This window comes from Octodon degus, unplaced genomic scaffold, assembly GCF_000260255.1.
Source record: "Octodon degus isolate 3935 unplaced genomic scaffold, OctDeg1.0 scaffold00008, whole genome shotgun sequence".
NCBI lineage: Eukaryota > Metazoa > Chordata > Mammalia > Rodentia > Octodontidae > Octodon > Octodon degus.
Window position 1 is genome coordinate 9,809,540 of NW_004524584.1, and position 17,431 is coordinate 9,826,970.

Below are 17,431 nucleotides of genomic sequence, written 5' to 3' on the forward strand. Positions count from 1 at the left end.
TTGTACTTGTGCACAAGATTGTACAGAGACATATCACCTATTTTTATAGAACCCAAATTTTAGAATTTACAATCAACATGCAAATAAATGAATAATAACTTTCTCTTTTCTTTTTATCATCTTTGCAAGTTCAGCCCGCTACAGACTTCAAGTTCATCTCCATTGTTACACTTCTTAATAAAACCTGGAGGGAATTAGAAAACATGTGTTGCTTTTGCCTGCCCAGCATCCATCCTCCCTTTGCCCATAGGGAAGTCCTGAGTATCCCTTGGAGGAACATTCTTTTCCCTTTCAGTTCGTGTGGTTCAGATTGGGCTCCACTGGGATTCCAGAGTGCTATAAGCACAACCCAAGAGTGGTAAATCTGACCCATTATTGGAATCCCGTATCTCAGGCCCTTGGGGATTGGCTTGTGTATGAGCACATGACTCAGGCTTTCACATTCAAAGCAAACCCATGGATTCATTTGGGAACTTCTGTGTACTGGCAGGCTGAGTCTTTCTGTCTTCCTAGGGCTCACAGTTAGTGCTATCTTATTTCAGAGGAGTTTGGGAGATGACTGGAGGAACTGAGTTTTTTCTTTCTTTTCTTTGTGAAGCTTTTTCATCCCTCCTTAAAGATCTTGGGCTGGGAAGAGGCCCACATGTATCATTCCAGCCCTCTGATAGGTTGAGGCAAGAGGAGTGCAACTTCATGCCCACCTTTGGCCAATTTAGCAATTCAGTTTACCTGTTTAAAAAAAAAAAAAAGAAAGAAAGAAAAAGAAAAAGACTGGGCATGTAGCTCAGCAAGAAGGCCCCGAGTCTAACCTCCAGCACCATAAAAATGAGCAAATGAAACAAAGACAATTCCCAAACCATTTTATACAGCCATTAATATGGTCCTGCTCCTTATCCTATTAGTTCTTCTCTGGCTTCTGTAATTGGGAACTATAGTTGGCAAAAAAGCTCTTGGTTGAAGACCCCTTCACCCAAGGAGAGATCTTGTTAAGCTTTTAAGCTGCATGGGGAGGGAGAACTTCCCGTCTTCTTGTATCCTTGTCCATATTGTAGTGCCTTCCATGCCTTTCAAAGTCAAAGGGAGAGGGGCTGCGGAGATGGCTCAGTGCAATAAGCGCTTCTCTGGCAAGGGCAAGGGCCAGAGTTCAATCCCCGGTTCCGAAAAAAAAACAAAAAACCAAAAACGAAACACTACCAAAAACGAAACACTACCAAAGTCAAAGGGAGCATCTTACACATTTGACCTGTGTGCAGAAGGAATTCAGTTGCCTAGTTTATCTGTGGGTGCAGAACCATCAGAAACCATACACATGGTTTCACTTCACTCCACGGTTTCGTTACCTAAATTTGACTTTGAGTAGGTCTGGAAAGGAAAAGTTACTATTTCTTCCTAGAGCGTGTCATGCCACGTGCTGGTGGGTACCCCTTACATAAGACAGCATGCTTACATCTATTTTTAAGTGTAGGTGCGCCCTAAGCATTTCCTTATCTTATTTGGGAGATAGATTTATTCAGGAAGACATTATGGGGTGAAACCTAGTTGTCCATTCATTTATTCATGCATTTGTTCGCTAAAATAATTCAGGCTCGGCCACATTTCAGGCTCAGCAGCGGATACTGAGGGTAGCGGGAAAGTAATGTCTCTACCAGGTTTGGAGACAGTGGAGTATCCTGCCAAGAAGTTTCCTTGAATGTGTGCAAAAAAAGTGTAACTCTCGTGCCCTCTCTTCCCGCCCCCCGCGATACCTCTGCTTTGGTGTGGAAGAGCTGATCCCAGGCCCTTAAAGACTAGAGACTGAAGCCCTGGCGCGGGTGTGGCGCGGCCGGGACCAGGTGCGGCGCGAGCTGGGGCAGCGCGCGAGGCCGCTGCAACCACCCCGCAGGGGGCGCTCGCGCGGAGGCTGCAGAACTAGTATCTCGCCGGGTGCGGGGCGCACGGTTTCGTCAGAAGGTGGCAATCTGAAAGAAGCTGCCATCTCCCCACCGCCCGCTCGCCTCCCTGCTCCTTCCTTCCTCCTTCTCCGCCCCCCACGCTCCCGGCCTCTTTTCCCAGTTCCTTCCTCTTTACTTTCGGAGTTGGCAGCGCCCAGCTGCACCCTACACGCTGTCACCCTCCTCCCCGCCCCCACCCAAGGATGGAGTCCGGGTTTTCAGAGGGACCAAACTCTTCCCTCAGCAGCTTTGCTCTCCGCTGTTGCTAAACTGACCCGGTAGAGCTGGGGGAGGGGAGTGCGACCCTCCCTCCGCCGCCACCCAGCCCGGCCAGCGCCCAGCTCCACTCCTGAGCCGGACCGCGCGCTGGGGGCTGGACCGACCGCTCCTGGGCTCAATTCTCCCTGCACTCTCCTAGGTTGTCACACCCAGGTGAGTAAACGCCAACTCTTGTGCTCTCGGGGCGCCAGGGTTGCAAAGTGTGTTGGGGCTGCTCCGTGAAGGACCAACTTTTGAGATGCATTGGTTTTCGTTCGGATTCGTTTGTTTATCTTCGCTGTTGTTGGAGGAAGCATCTGCAGGCAGCCTCGAATGCAAAGGAACTTTAGTCCTTTACGTCCAGTCTTCTGACCTAAAGTCCCCTAGCCCTGCTGAGGTGGGGCGCGCAGAGGGGGAGGGGACCGCAAGGTGAGGGTCGGGCTGGGTGCCCTGAGCCCAGGGGGAGGGGTGGCTGCTTTGGGATCCTGGAGGGAGAAGGGACGGTCCTGGCCGAAGTTGCAGCTCCCCCTCCAGTAACCCAAAAATTTGTGGGACCACAAAACGCCACACAGTAGCTTGACCGACCTTTAGTTTGGGTGCAGCTTGTTCAACTCCTTCCCCATCCCCTTTTCCTTGAGGTCCCAATAATACTTAATTGGGTCCAGGGCTCCCTTGTTTGACTCTAATCACGGGCTTACAGCTCCTCCGTTCTCTTCTTTCTGTTCAACGAAGTAACTAGAGGCAGAAAGGGCCGGGTGAGGGATAGGACAGGGGGGACACCGTGTGATAGCACAGACACCAGGGACTGTTAAGATTGAGTGCAGGGGAGACAATCAGGGGTGTCCTCGCCAAATAAGGGGTGTGTTGACGGCGAAGTACTCCTAGGAAAATGCTTTCCTTCCTTTTACAGTAGGTGGGCATTCAGTCTCCACTTCCGGTTCTGTCCTCTACCAGCTCCCAGGGCCACAGGCCAACCTTGTATGGTCTGGGTCTACTCCCAGCACTTGGCGGGTTCCAGATGTCCAGGTGGGGCAAAACAAAAAACAACAACAAAAAAAGAAAAAAAGAAACCATACACACACACACACACACACACACACACACACACAGCTTGGAGATGATCCTTTGAGCAAAAACCAGAAAAAGATCAGTAGTAAGGGCTCAGGAGGCAGAGGCCCTGAGGGTGGAGGAGGCTGCCCGGCAAACTTTGCTGGAGACTTGGCTAAAGAAGCCCCCATTGCTCATTGATCCCTTGATTCAGTAGGATATAGCATTTGAAGGTGTGTGTGTGTGTGTGTGTGTGTGTGTGTGTGTGTGACACCTCTGCTTGGTCAGGAGAACTATACAAACCAACTCTTCAGTCTTTTGATATTTTGCTGGGATTTTTTTTTTTTTTTCTGATTTCTCTTGACTCACTTGGTCTTCTGTTTCCTCAACAGCACTTTGAGCTGTACAAAGTATTTAAGACCAGCTAACTAGTCCCTAAACTGAGAGCAAATTCTGCGCTTACTAAAAAGCAAAACAAATGAACACCCTTAGCTGCAAATAATTTTTCCCTACTTCTCCCCTTTCTTTCCTTCCTTCCTAACAGTATCAGTTTATGAAGACATTAGTGGGTTTTGTTTTGTTTTTGCTTTGTGTCAAAAACAACTAAAAATCAAAAGCCTAAAAACTTTCCTAGGTTATAGATGTTTTGAATCCATGACAGTATTTTATACTTAGTATTGATTCATTAAACTGCTTAACATATCTACCCAAAAGCCAGAGGCAAAAAAAATTAAAAACAACCCACAAACAACAACAAGAACAACAACAACAACAAACACTTATTTGATGCCCTTCAAGTTTAGGAAACTCCCATTTCTTTTGATTACCCAGAAGATAAGACAGAGCTCAGATGGTTTGGGTTGTGATTACATGACTTCTGAGGTTTTCATTCCCTCACTTTGGATTGAACTCATTTGATTTGCACACCCCCTTTCAAGAGACTGACAGAATTGATCTAGCAGATCAAAGCTCTGAGTTCAGAGTCCATCAGAGGTTCTCACATGCAGAGAATTAGGTAAAAATACAGGGGGACCTGCAAGATTAAGTTAAAATACCCGTGCCAATGGGGAGTAACAGTAAAGGCCCAAATCTCCTCAAGTACCTCTGATGGGAAGACTCTGATGGTTTCACCCGTTCAAACTCAAAACCACATCAGAACTAGGTGATACTTCCTGAGCATTGCATAAAAGGCCACATTGTTCATCACAGGAGTGGACATTGAATTCTGGACAGCTTTCAGTGCTTGTGTGAGAAAGCCTTACCTGTCACGGGACCTAAGTTCTACTCATATGCTGTCAGGGCCAAGCTCCTGTGGCACGAAGCCCATGCCTTTCCTGTTCATAGTCAACTGTTCTTTTTATCCTTCCAGACTCAGGCCTAGCATACATTATGAGGACAGGCACAGATGGGACATAGACAGGAGACAACCACTTTACTAGAACTTCTGGCTATTTAAGAATAGTTGCTGTGAGATTGTTTGAGTACTAAGTGTAAAAGGAGAAGGGGAGACTTCTTTTTTATCTACTAGTGTCTAGTAGCAGCATGACATTTTGTTTGAATTACTGGTTTTTCTTAAGGGGATCCTGCTTTTAAAGGTTTTCATTAAAAGGTATTTTGTTCTAAAGTGTTTCTTAATTTGCATATGGATTTTGATTAAATGTACCTTGTTTTAGTTACTAAGAGGCAAAGATGCTATCTATTTCCAGAAAGTTTTGTATGTTTCAAAAAAATAGAATAATGCTTCAGTTCTTCTCCTTATTAGATTGTTTTAGTCAATTATCACTGACTGAAAGCCTCGAGGTTGTCTAACTAGAAATAGTACTCATAGAGGTAAAAAGTGGGTTAATTGTGACATTTATTCACATCTGCATTAGAATCTTTTGAAACTCAACTGAATGTATTTATAGGGTTGATATCAAGCCTTCCTCTATTTTCACTTTGCAGATTAATGAAAGATAATACCCTGAACTATCAGGGCCATGCTTACTCACATAAAGAAATACTTTTTCCACTTAGAGGTAAATGCGTTGGAGGTCATAGTCCTGCTGGGTGCAGTCAGTGCCTCACTCTTTCAGAGGGGTCTGCATCCAGAACAAAGACTGGGAATGCTTTGACGACATCCACCTGGCTGCTACCTGAATAAAGCCTCCACACTACTTGCGAAAAGCATTTTATGTGTCTTTGTATTTTTAAATCAGAGATGTGACAAGAAAAAAAAATCTATATTTTGTGCATTTTTAAAGAGGAAAAGGACTAAATGTGTTCCCTATATTTGATTTTTCCATTTTTGTCTTGTTAGTATTTTAAAACAAAACAAAACCCCCTTTGGATGCATGCAGTAATCCAAAGTCACATTTCCCTGGCAACAGTAGCCAGTACACTAGAGTTGCAAAATATCAAGACAGAAAATTTTAAATGCGTTCGAAATAAAATGTCACATGGTTCAAGAACACTCTTTGGTGCATTAAAGTGACCTTCCAACATAAAGTAGAGTTGCTTTTCTTTTGCTTGAATATAGATGGCAAAGAACTGATGGGAGATTTTAATTATTTTTTGGATGTCCTAGCACTCCTGTTTTGCTTTGGGAGGCAGCATGTTAATTTAAGTTGGAATTACAAACCTAGTAATTTAGGTTGGGGTTACAGATTCATTCTCTGGTTAAGGCGTTTTTGTGGAGGTTGATGCTAAGTTCAAAATCAGGCTCATTAAATGGGTCAGGTAAGATACAGTATGTGTTCAATGCTCTTCAAAATAGTACAGTAAGGGCTCAATTAGCTGTAAATTTACCCATGTCGGCTAAAATTTGTGGCTGCATAATAGAACTATGGTAGTGCTTACAGGTATTTTCAGTCTTTTCTGTACTAGATATTTCATTTATGTGGGAGCTCTTTGTTTGCTCTAAGAACTACTAAATATATAAGATATATGTTCCATATGAATATTTTCTATGAATTGGAAAATCCCAAGAAATCCTGTATTTGTCTTCTGTATTTTTTGAAAGCCTTTTGAGAACCACTAGCTTTTAGCTCAGTAAATATCAAAGGTCTGGAGGCAGGTCTGGAAAAGAAGACCGTGACCAGGATGTCTTTTTTGGGGTGGTGGATTCAGTACTATAGCTTTGGCGCACTCCTGGGGGTTGGGGGGCCCATCTACCTCTATCTGAGGTAGGCTTATTTCTACGTAATGAACAGTAATTTTATCACTTTGAATCTGTGATTCTCAGATCTGGAAGGGAGTCTGAGGATAACCTAATGACTCCTGCAATTTAAATTTACAGATGTGGGGACTAAACCTCAGACAAGTGACTTACTCAAAGTCAGGCAACTCACTTAGCAACCCTCTTGATTACTGCTCCTGTCATAAAGAGACTTGAGTTATCAGGAGATAAGTACCATGATGGCACCAACCTCCGGTGCCCTGAGACCTGATCATCTTTACAGAGTATGAATTGGAAATAAGGGGGGGAAGGGGGTTCCACCTCTGTTGACGTGTTTCAAGGAACAGGATTGGCACTTATTGCATTCTGTCTCTTGGAGCCAGTGCAATATTTTCCCAACAGATGTGATTAAATTTGTACAAAACCATTGTCTGCAGCTATCTCTGTTAATGTGCATGTTTTGTGAAGAATTACCTATGCATAGTCTTAGCTTTCTATTCTAAATGTCACAACTGAGTCAATAAAACAAAAAGATGTTATGTGTTTACAGTTTCAGGACTCCACAGGGGAATCCTTTACTGTTTTAAATTAAAGGTCCATTTGAGAAGAGCAGCCTTTCTGCATGCTGCTTTTCTTTCTCAGGCTCAGAACATAACATAGCTAACTCCAGAAATCTAGAGATATTTCTCTTTGGCAACATAAGGGAGGAAACACAGTATTTCAGTTTAACCCCAGACACTGTCTCAGGTTTAAGGTGTGCAGGTCAAAAGGCTTTCTCCATCCAGAAGATTCCAAACCTCTGTGGAGCCATTCATTGCTGGTGGAAGCAGGCAAAGAGCAGAGGCTAGCTGGCAGGTGCACGAGGCAGGGCAAGCCCTAGGGGCTGCTAAGAGTAGGACAGGTTAGAGAGTGAGCATTAGAGTAGGTGGCCACTAGAGGGTGCCGGAGCACCAGCGGAGCCCACCTCTTGGGGACCATGAGTGTGACTTCTAGACTCAGGAACTGGAGTTTACTATTCCATACCCTAGAAATGTGCCTGGGTATGAGGTATGAATGTATCCCCAGCAGTGGATCCAGGCATGAATTATTGTTTTTCACAGCGCCTCTGAGCTCCCTGTTCAAATGCTCCACATAGGGACCCAAAGTTGGCTTTAGCATCCTTTTAATCTCTTCTACTGCTTGGGCAAGTTGCTCGTTGACTGGACAGCCTTGCAGCTCTCCAAACCGCCAGACCTTCTCGGAGCCCGAATGCCTTTTGTTCGCTTATACTTAATCCTGTTTTCTGAGGAAGAGCTCGAGCCAGAATACCTGGCTTGAATCTTCAGTGGGTGTATGGTTTTCAAGCTGTCTTTGCGTGGCTCACCTTGCCCCAGTGGGTGTTAGCCCCAGGAAATGGGGCTAGTAATGCTTGTGACTGAGAAATGCTTAAACGGTCTCGCAAATATTAGTTCTTGTGCCCGCTTTCTCGGGTCGTTCTTCAAAAACTGTATCCATCTCCTTTGCTCTCCAATCTCCACCCCCTTTGGGGAGACAGGTCTCGCCCATTCATTTGTTGAATAATAACTGTTATTATTATTATTAATTATTATTATGGCACTGGGGATAAACAGGAGGTTTTTATCTTTTGACATCACAAACTTGAAGAGCAGACAGGCACCTGGGAAGAAAACTTAAAACTCATGGTGGTTAGTGTGAAGGGGGAGATGAGATTATCGCAGGGCAGTTGCGGAGCCATTGGCTTTGTCGCAAAGAACCTAGAAGGTGATCCTTTGCAAGTCCTGTCAGACCCAGGTGCTTTTCTTTTAATGTGTGCTTTGTTTTGCTTTTAAAGGACAGGGTCCATAGAGGGTTATTCTGAGGAGATGAAGGAGTGGCGGTAGACTCCATTCAGCAGCATTTAGTTTCATGTATATATTTATCAGTGTTAATAGAGATAACTAAACCCAATCAACTTGTACCCCTGCTCTGTATAGATTGCCATCAATATTATAATAAAATAAGTACCTAAATAGTCAGCTTAATGCATTTATACAAGGAAGTAATTTTGAAGACAATAGAAATAAACCTGCCAGCACCAAAAATACTTAGCAGGGAATGATAGGTCTCAAACTACCTACAAACATTCTATTTTTAAAATGTTGCAAGCTATATTTGATACATATGTCAACAAAAATGAAAATGTAACAAGAATGATAGAATGCAAAACCATTATTTTACATTATTAAAATGACAAAAAGGCTTTTAGTTCGCTAGCAGGCACTAGAGGTGACTTAATGCTTTTGTTACCTTTTGTGCCTGATACGGTTTGTGTCTGAGGTCCCCCCAAAGCCTCCTGCAGTCATAGGGAGTTTTTGGAGGTTGCTGGAGCTCAAGTGTGTGATTCGTTTCTAGCACAGTGCTGGAGTTAGGAGCGCTAGGATTAACGGTGTGAGTGCTGTATCTGCCCTAGTGTGGGTTGCCTGCATATAATGTAAGGGACAGAAAGACACTTGTCCTCACTCTCCCTCCTCGATTGCTGCATTTGGTATCTTTCCCCACCATGAATAGTTGCCCCTCATAATGCCACCCTGCTTTGGAGCCAGCTGGTTATACATTGAAACCTCTACAAACTTTGAGCTAAATAAACCTTTCCTCCTTTAATGTTCGGGGTTGGGTATTTTGTCTCAGCAATAAGAGAAAAGTAACTAAGATAGTACCTTTGACTGGACAGGTAATTTAGAGGCAAAATTTCAGTGACAAAATGGGAAAAATTAAGGAAGTTGAAATGAACTACAGCCAGGAATGGGCATGCAACTTGGGTCCCATGTGTTAGCCTCAGCTGTTCTGGTGGGCTGGGGGCTCTGGGGTCACTGGGGTTGGGTTTCTTTATACCAGTGCCCCAAAATTCTGTGACTTGATTGTGAATCACAGAGGAGGAGAGGGACAGACAGGAAGAGGAAAATGGTGGAAACAGCTGAATTTAGGACAGCTAATAGCATTCACAGTAATAGCACTGGGCCTGATTTAATTTTAAAGAGGCAGGAAAATGAATGTCTCTAGAATGAGAGACTATGAGACTCGGGCAATCCCATAAGATCAGGCACACCCCTGTTTCCAGATGAGGAGACAACTGAGGCCTAGCGAGGTGAAGTGACTCCTAAGCTGGTTGGTGGTCAAGGGACAGCAAAGGTAGATGCTTCCTGGCCTTGTCCCGAGCTCTCCTGCTGCACACCCATCCACCTGTCTTCTGTCATACCTGCTGCACCAGGCCAGGCTCTGCCTGTCTCATCCATGACTGAACTCAAGCAGTGCCTGGTTCTCAACCATCCCTTAGAAAACTTTGATGGACTAGAATGTTTCTTTCAGGAAGAGTGTCAGGGACTCACTGCATTGCCATGTAGTTTGATAACGACAAATACATATTGGTGGAGTTTTATTTTGATAAGGGTTTAGGCTATGAAAATAAATGGATTTGGACTGAATCCTGGCTTTGCCACTCAGCAGCTGTTTGACTTTGCATAAGCAACCTAACCTCTTTGTGTCTTACTTTCTCAGTTATTAAAGTAGGTGAAGAGCTACCTGTGTCAGGCAGAGAGGACCTGACCCATTGTAACCATGCACTAAATGTGGGTTTCCCCTAATATAGATATTGTTCTTTTTAAAATTTTGGATATTGTGCTTAAAAAATTAACTACTTCAAATCATTTCTATTCACTTCATGGAAAAAATAAAGCTATTAAAATATATAAACTAGCCACATGTAATCCCTACAAATGCATATTTTCTGATTTGATATGATTAATTCTACTTTGTAAATGATTTGCTCAGTGTTAAAGTACTAGCAATTGAGTAGAAGAAGAAACACAGTCTAAGGTTTTCCCTACCTAGCCCCAAGGCCAGGGCTATTCTTTATGTTTGTATCCTCTGTATTAAAGTTAATATTTTCCAAACCCTCACACAGCCTGACTGTATAGAGCCCTGCATCCTGCGCTTCCTAACAGCCAATTCTGAATATGTCTGCTCTACTTTTCTGGGCAGCAGCTGTACATCACATTTCTTGGTAGGATTCCAGAGAACCCAGAACCACTTGGTATATAAAATGCAGATGTCACTCAGTATCCATGTGGGATTGACTCTAGAACTTCCTGCATACAATAACATCTGTGGATGTGACATTTCTGATAGAGAATTGTGTAGTATTTGTATATATGCTACACACATCCTCTTGTATACTTGAAATCACACCAGTTTACTTCAAATATGGATATAGTACAAATGCTCTATCATGAGTTGTCATACAGGTTAAAGAATGATAACAAAAAGTATCCATGCTCAGGATGATGCAAGTTCTTAAAGGTATTTTCAATGTGCAGTTGCTTCGGGCTATGGATATGGAGGGCCAGCTGTGCTCTCTCTGTCACATTACATGCGTGCCTAGTCCCTCAGCAGATACTCTGTCCAGCCAAAAATGTATTTAACTTATTCAAAATCTCCTTTAGTAACCTCTTAACCCCCACTCATTAACCTTTGCTTGTTTGCTTCATATTATATGAGCTAAATGAATACATGGAGTTATACAGACATCTTACTGAACCCAGTTGTATCTGTGATATATATTGCATTTCATGAATAATTCATGAGAACTTTTCCCAAGGATTATTTTGACTCTGTGTGTGTTTTTCTTTATGCATTACAAACCATAACCCTCATCTTTAATGTGCTCCACTCTATTTGCAAGACTGTACACTGTGTTGTATTTAGCGAAATGGATTGTTAATTGGTGGACAAAAAATTTGAGGCAGACATTCCTGGGTTTAAATTCCAGCTCTGTTCAACACCCTGCAGCTCAGCTTCCACAGATATGAAGTGAAGATGATGTAGTGTCTGTGTCCTAGGGTGGGGATGAAGCTTGCTGGCACATGGAATTGGCTCAGATTGTGTTACTTGGTGTCATCTCTCCAAGATTTGAGTCTTGAATAATTAATTACCCTAATAGTAATGAGTGACTTCATTGTAGGGAAGTTGTGAAAGTTAGGAGTGTGTTTATGAAGGTCTCATAAAATTAAGTGACAATATGTGCACTTTTCATGGCTTGCTTCTCCTTTTCCTTTTTTACCACTTCCTATATTCCAACTCCTAACCACAAAAGGGTTATGCCGAGATTTGTCTAAGAAAATAGGTCCGTGTTCCTGTTGGTTTCAGTATGATTTCAAATGCCAGCTATGTTTTTACTGGCTTCTGACACATGGCCTGAATATAAGGTCAATCACTTCCCCCTGCGAGGCCAGCCATAGGCATCTATTTTAATTTACTTTAAGAATCTCCTACCTTTGTCCAAAAAGATCCTAAGCTATTGGCAGTAGGCAGAATATTGGGTACTTTTTACTGTGAAAACCCAAAATATCACTAGCGCTCATGGAGTCAGAAACCACCCTGTGAGTATCTTCAAACCAGGCATCACATGTTAACAAGGGGTTGTGATCTGGAGCGCTTGCTGCAGCACCAGCACAGGGAGAGGCATCCCAGGTTTCTAACTCTGGGTCTAGGGAAGGACTCAAAAAATCATATTTCTAACCATTTTCCAGGAGATGTTGATGCTGCCAGCGTGGAGAGAACACTCTGAGAACCAATGCCTTAAATTCTTCATGTACTAGAAAGCATTACTGTGTCTTTTCTCTTGTGTGGTACAACCGCAAACAGCATTAGTGGTGAAGAAAGGGGTCTGACATTTGCCACGCACCTATGACATTTTCCCTGTGCGCTCCTTACTAGCACTTTGCTCATATTATCCTATTTATACTTCGCAACCATCCTGTCAATCAGCTCACTATTATTTATTGAGATCCTCTCATATCATGCAGAATGATATAGAAGGCTGAGCATCTGGATTGAGCAAGATAGACACAACCCTGAGCTTTTCATTAGTATATCTCAGCACAGAACACACACTTGTGCAAAGAATTATGAGGATGATTTGTCTGATACACAGAAAGTGGGAAATCAGAGAAGCAGAGTCACTTGTGTGTAGCTGCACAGAGATTAGGAGAGAGAGGAGACAAAACAAACTTTAAAACCATTTTACTAAAAAATGTACAGTCCTTCTGCTAAAACAAATGTGCTCAAAAGTTTTGGTCTCACAGATCCTTTCCATTCTTAAAAATTACTGAGGATTCCAGAGAGTATTTGCGTAAGGTTCCAATCAGAGCTGACTCTCCCAGCCTCCAACCTGCTTGCCAGCAGAGACATTATTCTCAGCTGGGGACTCAGCTCATCACCAAGGCCATCATTGGCAAGCACAGGATCTCATACAGGAGATAAGCTTGGACAAGAGCTTTGCAGGTCCTGCAACATCGGGAGACAGCCAGATTTACACCAGATGCTTTAAGGACTTTGCCCACTAAGATATGAGATTGCCAGAGGACTTTGACCATAGCTGATTATTAAAATCTTCCTATCTAATGTCCCTTGCCTTCTTTCAATTCCTATAAAAGGGGTTCATTTCTCTTGTTTGCTACAGATGGCCTTTCTACCCTCTGTCTGCCTGCACATAGTCACAATAAATTCCAGACCATGTTGCCCTTATTCAAGCCTGGTGGTCTCAGCTGGTTTCAGTCTCTTGAGTTCCTTACAGTTTGTTCATGTGTATAAATCTATTGATACTTGCTATATTAAAAAAGCTGCTTGCCCTTTGAAAGCTACACTGCTGAGCAAATTATAACATCTTTCCTAGACTTTGAATCCTAACTTGTTTTGGTGAATTTTGTAGCCACCAGAGGTGAGAAACTTCTCATCTCTTTCTAAACTTTTTTTTTAATATATGAGCTTTCCATGCATTTTCTAGTCATGGTGATTCCTGGGGGAAAACAGGATATTTTGGAACTGCCTTTTAGATATTTAATTTTATTTATTTGTTTGTTGAAAGGAAAAACAATGAAGTATTAATCTTGGGCCAAGCCAAGATTGGTGGCTTTATTTTTTTGTGGAAGAACTTCAGCGTCAGCTGAGAGTGCTGTGAAATAGTACCAACAGCTCGCACAAGCATGTAATGTGCCTTGTATTCAGGTCTGCCACGACACAGGCTACTGCTGGAGAAGACCAAGGAGCTGTGCAGAGATCAAGTCTGCTGCTGCATTTCAGTAAGAAAAGCAGATGAACAACAGGACGGAGGCTTTCCCGTAATGCTGGCAATTAAACTGTGTCTAACCATGGGTTAACTGCTGAAATACTGCCCTTTCCCATCATTTTTATTCACTAGCTAATGGCAATGAGAAGTTCTAGTAGATATTTTCCTTTAGCGTGTGTGGTCCATGGATGTGCCGGCATGGTGGTGCTCTGGCTGATTCTGAATGTTTGACAGTGTCATTAAACTTCGCTAAGAAGACCAACCAAATCATTGATGACATAACTCAAAGTTTCTCACTTGACTATCAGTTGAGTTTAGACCTCTTATTTCTATAGAAACAAATGAATGGAGGGGAATTTTTCAGCAAAATCGGTGTGGTTGTTTAGATGTACAGGTCCTTAGATGAGAAGTTAGGAAAGAGGGAATGAGACGGTCTTCAAACTGTGCTCTTTTTGATACCAAACATATGGTTCACTAGTCAACTTTTAAAATATTTATCTAGATGACTGGTGTTACAGGAGCACAACCCATCACCAAAACAAGCACAAAGATGTGTGCTACCAGATGATCATTTGCCATCTTTAGCAGAAGCTGAAATCTGCTGCGATACCTCTCTGCCACTTGGCTGTGTGGGCCTGTTTGCAGGGCATCTGTGTGTGCAAGAAATGTAATTCTGGAGAGGGACACTTTCAGGGAGAACCAGGCATGAGTGACCATCCTAGCAAGTTCCACCTCCTTCTCATGCCATATCAAGCAGGAGTCTGGGACATATCCCACAAGAAGCCACTTCCTCAGACCTTTTTTAGCTGAGTTTCTTATTGTGTTTTTACATCATGAACTTCCTGCTTAAAATTCTAAAAGTTCTGACCTTGTAGGCTCTTGTGAACAATACACATACTTATTTTAAATTATGAGCCTTGGTGGCCTAGCAGATTGCTACAGTTTTTTTTGAGAACCTCTTCTCTCTAAAGGAGGCACAAACAAGGAAGGTAGCTGGGTTATCCTATTCTTTACTCATCCCCTCCTGCTCAAGGGAGATTGAATCTACTTCTTCAATCCCTCCATCTGAACCATTTAGTCCAGAAATTAACTTGATGCCTCAGCCAGAGCAGACAAATTGCTTTCTTTGGGAGTGCAATAATGTGAATTTATATAATAGCATGTGGATATTGTCTTCCCAAAGCTAAGAAGAGGAGATAATATTCAATTAGAGAGGCTCAGCACTTGGTTACTTAGACAGGAACTTCTGTGTCTTTTAGCCAGGGTAGTCAAACAATTCTTTTTCTGATTCCCATTTCTTTTCTGTGTTTTATGAGTAATTCCGACAATTCTAAGCACCTTGTTCTGTGATTTTTCATATATATATATACATATATATATATATATATATATATATATATTTCCATCTCTGATAGATGTAAGAGGGGGTTGAGGTGAAATAACTAATCCAGGCAAACTTGAGATCTACAGCCCACAAAAGTCATGGTCAGAGAGACCCACTATATCAAGAATCAGCAAACTATACACCATGGCTCAGTTCTGGGATACAGAGTTCAGAGCTATTTTGGTGGTTGTCATTGTTGTGCTTGTTCTTTGGGTAAAGTTTTTTGGGAACAGAGGAATACTTGTTACTACACGTAGCTCCTTTGTACTGTCATAGCAGGCCTGAAGAACCTAGCAGGGACTGCATGGCCTGTGAACTATGTTACCTGACTTGTGATAGGAAAAGCTTCCCAAGCCATACACTTGTGGAATATTTGTATTTACACATATCCAGATAGGAAATATGCTTCGGCTTCAAAATATCTGAAAGATAATATTTAGAAATATAGACTATGGCCAAGTAGCTGAGTGGTAGAACTTTGTTGCTCTGCAGTGTGAGGAGTTTGTGCATGGTACGTGCTTGGGGTATGAATGTGTATTTCTTGATGAATTACTTATGTTCCATGTTACATTTCACATTAAAAGTCAAGATCTTTAATCCCTAAAGAGTCATCTTTCATGGCCATCTCACACAGTAGTAGTGAGAGAGAAAGTGAAGCAAACAGAGACACCTTTGTTGACTCTGCCCTTGTGTGCCAGAGGAATAGCCGATCTCTTGAGTCACCATGAGTCAGATTCATTTAGCATCAGCTGGAATTATTAGGCAGCTACAGAAAACATGACCATCTGCTGTCAGTGTTATCGAGTGTCTTACCTGAAGAGAAACAAGGGGATTTAAGAATTGAGAGGATCAAAAATTGTGCTTGAGGCTTGTTGTGAGATGGTTTGTGCAGATGGGGTTAAGGATGTGTATTGCTTATGCGGTCGTTCTTGAGATTGTTTCTAAGTGTGTGGGCATAGAATTGGGCACATTCCAGCTGTATAAGGTATGGGGTATTAGCACTCTGTAATCACTTTCTTTTCATTCATGTTTGAAAATCACAGAGGTGGAGAAGGGATCTCACTTTTGCTCATTTCCAAAATTACTCTCCAGGGAGCAGGAGAGCTATAGATTGATTACTTCTAGAGGGTGAAAGGGGACAGAAGTGGAGCCAATAACCGGCTCCTAATTCAAAGCATGTGCTGTGCTTCCTGTAAGAGTAGGAGTTCCCAAAGCCCCTTTCCTGAAGAGATAGCCAGGGTTTCCATCTGCCGAGTGCCATAGATGTGACCATGAGGTTATCATTTATTAATTCAGACATTTGGGAGGGAGACATACTGGCTCTGCTGAGAGGCAAGCACAGCTTCAGCCTAAGCTTCAGAATCCCAGCTGTACCGGATTTTCCTCTCAGGCACTTCAGACTCCAGAGGGCTGGGTCCAGAGAATCAGTCCTGCCTGACACCCATCCCTGGTAAGTGACTGACTTTGGCAGGATGGGTGGCCACCAGCAGGATATGAGGAGCTTCTAGCCCAGCCAGGTCAGGGACAGCATGCTGTTTTAAGCTCTTGGTTTCCATGTACAAGATCGAGGTTACTGTTTTTCATTTACAAAGAGAAATGGATAGGAGGACAGGATGTGGCTGACCCCTGGCATGAGGCGGTTCATGCTGCCTTCTGGCTCTGACACCTTTAAGCTTTCACTGGAAATGGGTTTGCTTTAGTTTAGCTGTAGTGGCGGTAGGAGTGTACTTCATGAAATGTCATAATTTTGAATGGTCACCAGTGGACAGAGGTATTAGGCTCTGAGCACATATAGACAGACAGACAGACAGACCCAAAGGCACGTGTTGCTTACAGAAACGGGGGTGGAGGCTGGTCCTCCTTTTTAGGATTTTTGCTTTTGAGATCTTTTGGTTCTTAGAACTTCTAACAAGCACAGGCAGAGGTTTCCTTTTAAGGTCATTTAATCAAAAGCATAAGCTAGACTAATGTTCAGCGAAGTTGCACTATTTTATCAAGAAGGAGGATTATAGCAAATTTTCTGGATCTTTAACTTCCCTATTGATTGCCTTCATCATTCCATTTTGAAAAGTAGATAGAAAATCCTAAGTTGTAATTTTAAACCTTTTCTTTATTCATATATAAATATTCTAATAATTTATAGCTTCATCTGTCAAATTCATTTTTCAGATGTATCCCAAGCAGATACAATTTTAGATCCATTTGAATCAAAGTTACTCAAATTTTTGATCTAAAATAGCATCTGTGCGAGAATTTCTGCTACTTACCATGAAGGGTTTATAAGATTTCATATGCAGTTAAGGTAACATGTTAGAGTAGAAGTCCCTTTCTATAAAGCATAGTATCATTTTCTGCAGTTTGGAAATGAAGATGCTTATATTCGGTCTTACAAAACTAGGCATAATTTAAAACTTTTGCACACCTTCTTGCTTGTTTTATTTGTAAAATGTTGATTCTAGAATTGTAAACCTCAGAGCCTTTTTTATTTTAATTCACAACTCCTTAGGAATGTGCAAAAGGAAAAGGTAATAAAGGAAATCTTTTCAAGATAA

The 17,431-nt window shown here is 42.4% G+C and overlaps 1 protein-coding gene across 1 annotated transcript in view; it reads left to right on the forward strand.

Moving 5' to 3' along the window:
* Window positions 1–1,981: 1,981 nt before the first annotated feature.
* The window catches only part of Cpne4 (copine 4), a 542,216-nt gene continuing 526,766 nt past the window's right edge, over window positions 1,982–17,431 (forward strand). The window contains exon 1 of the mRNA XM_023705235.1: window positions 1,982–2,363. The gene's annotated coding sequence lies outside the window, so the exon portion shown is untranslated. The remainder of the gene's footprint in view (window positions 2,364–17,431) is intronic.